The sequence below is a fragment of the Jaculus jaculus genome, chromosome 6 (assembly GCF_020740685.1).
Source record: "Jaculus jaculus isolate mJacJac1 chromosome 6, mJacJac1.mat.Y.cur, whole genome shotgun sequence".
Taxonomy (NCBI): domain Eukaryota; kingdom Metazoa; phylum Chordata; class Mammalia; order Rodentia; family Dipodidae; genus Jaculus; species Jaculus jaculus.
Genome location: NC_059107.1, coordinates 158,128,038 through 158,130,708, shown reverse-complemented (window position 1 = coordinate 158,130,708; position 2,671 = coordinate 158,128,038). Strand labels below are relative to the sequence as shown.

The 2,671-nt window shown below is 47.6% G+C and overlaps 1 non-coding gene across 1 annotated transcript; it reads left to right on the top strand.

Moving 5' to 3' along the window:
* Positions 1 to 852: 852 nt before the first annotated feature.
* LOC123461879 lies at positions 853 to 956 on the top strand. Its single transcript, XR_006637938.1, has one exon. It is a non-coding gene; the product is annotated as a U6 spliceosomal RNA (small nuclear RNA).
* The last annotated feature ends 1,715 nt before the right edge of the window (positions 957 to 2,671 follow it).

Below are 2,671 nucleotides of genomic sequence, written 5' to 3'. Positions count from 1 at the left end.
TCCCTCATTTCAGCCTTTTCAGGGCGCCGCCCGGAAAGTACTCCTTTTCATCCCTGATCCCTCCCCAGACTGAAATCCGAGGCTCCTGTTCGCGGGCTCCGGCGATTTGTCCACCGTCTTGGCGCAGGAATACAAACGGGTCGCCTGGATCTCAAGCCCATGCCCCTGCACACGGCTCCTCTGTGAGATAACTAGGAGCAGCAAGCCAGGCTGCAGAGGGACTGTCCCTTCTCTTGGACCTTTTGACAGCTGCTCACTAAGTATCCCCCTGAACAACAAAGGCTGAGGCCTGTGACCCACCCACTTCCTCTGGTCCCCTCCTTCTTTAAAACCACATCTGGCTCTTTTAATACGGTGGTGGGATGTGATGGGTAAAATAAGATATGGAGGGTCGAATCCACCCAACCTGTGGACTCCTTGACCTTGCTGGAACACCCGGCTCACAACAAAAGTATGTGAGAACGGTAGCTCCCTTTGGTTTTGCTGTTTCCAGAACACGGAGCCTGCGGGGGAATTAAGTGAGTCTAGTAGAAGGGTACCATGACATGATTCTCCATGAAGCTCCAATAGCCCCAGTCTCCATCTCCTGGAGCCTGTTCTTTTGGTGTTGACCTCTCTGATGCGGGCTCTCAGGTAAGAAGGCCCTTTTTCTGGCACATGAGGAGCAGTGAGGGAGGGTGGTGAATGACAATATTGATTTATACCAATACGTGACTTCTCACACATTTCACCTTCCGTGCCAGCTCCCTCCAGCAGGGCCTCAGGAGCATTGCTCTCTGCCCCTGGATTTGGTGGCACTGCCTGATGACTAAGGCATGCATTACAAAAGAGCAGATCAGAACACGCATGTGTGCTCATTTTGGCAGCACACGCTAAAATTGGAATGCTACAGAGAACATTAGCATGGTCCCCGCACAAGGATGACACGCAGAATATATACTGTTTCCTGTAACTGTCCAGTAAGCCCCCGTCTCTGGGGAAAGTGGGGGAAAAAACCGACCTTTGCTGACTCATGGTACCCAGAACATTCCACTTTTAACAATCCCTCTGGTAGCTCTTAGCATGGTAAAGGTTGGTTTTTCTTTTTTATTTATTGTTTGAGACAGAGAGAGAGAATGGACGCACCAGAGCCTCCAGCCACTGCAAATGAACTCCAGAGGCATGCGCCACCTTGCGCATCTGGCTTTACATGGGTCCTGGGGAATTGAACCTGGGTCCTTTGGCTTTATAGGCAATCCCCTTAAGGGCTAAGCCATCTCTCCAGCACCATGCTGATTTTTCAATTTCTTTTTCTTCCTACCGCATTACAGTGACAGCCAGGTTCACTGGGTGGGTCACCTGTGGGCCTTTTGGAATATTGCCTGACACCCACTGCACAGTGGCTCCTCATGACCTAAGTCCAGCCATAAGGCCAACACATTTTGGTCTCTTTGTCCTGACCTGAGACTGGATCTCTGGGAAATTTGGAACCTCCAAGTCCCCTTAAGTCAGATTGCAGGGACATTTCAGGATCCTCTGTGGTCATGAAGAGCATGAAGAGCTGGATTCGCTGACTAGGTTCTTCTGTCTTGTGATTTTTCTTTGTTTTTTTGTTTTTTGTTGTTGTTGTTGTTTTTTGTTTTTTTCCGAGGTAGAGTCTCACTCTAGCCCAGGCTGACCTGGAATTCACTCTGTAGTCTCAGGATGGCCTCAAACTCACAGCAATCCTCGTACCTCTGTCTCCTGAGTGCTGGAATTATAGGTGTGCGCCACCACACCCAGCTTTTTTTGTTTTTGGAGGTAGTGTCTCGCTCTAGCCCAGGCTGATCTGGAATTCACTGTTGTCTCAGGCTGGCCTTGAACTCATGACAATCCTCCTACCTTTGCCTCCAGAGTAATGGAACTAAAGCCATGCGCCACCACACCTGTCTATTTTCCCTCCGAGTGTTGGTCCTCTGCTCCTTTTCTCCTTTTCCTTCTCCCCTCCTCCTTTCTCTTTATTATTAGTGTTTGAATCAGGCTCTCACATATTCCAAGCTGGCCTCAAAATGTCTCAAAGATCACCTTGAACTTCTGACCACCTGCCTCCACCTCCCAAGTGTTGAAATTACAAGTGTATCCTACCACACATGAGTTATGCAGTGCTAGGGATTGAAATCCAGGGCTTCATGTGTGCTAAACAATTACTCTACCAATTGAGCTACACGGCCAGCCCTTCCTCATCATTATTAGCATGTATTCATTGTACATGATGACGACTTCACTGTACTTAGGTGGTCTTCACTGTGGCATTTTCATACATGTATATCATGGACTTGCTCATATTCACCCTAATCTTCACCCTTTCTTCTCCCCTTCATACCTTCTCTCACTGGCTGCCTTCCTTTTACCAAATAGTCCCCCCCTTTTGTTCTTACTTTCCTTTTTAAACTATTTTATTGACAACTTCCATAATTATAAACAATGAGCCATTATAATTCCCTCCCCTCCCCCACTTTCCCATTTATATATTCACTCTCCATCATATCCCTTCCCCTTCTCAAGTAGTCTTTCTTTTATTTTGATGTCATCATCTTTTCCTCCTAATATGAGGGTTCTGTGTAGGTAGTACCAGGCAATGTGAGGTCATGGATATCCAAGCCATTTTGTGTCTGGAAGAGTGCATTGTAAGCAGTCCTACCTTTCCTTTGGC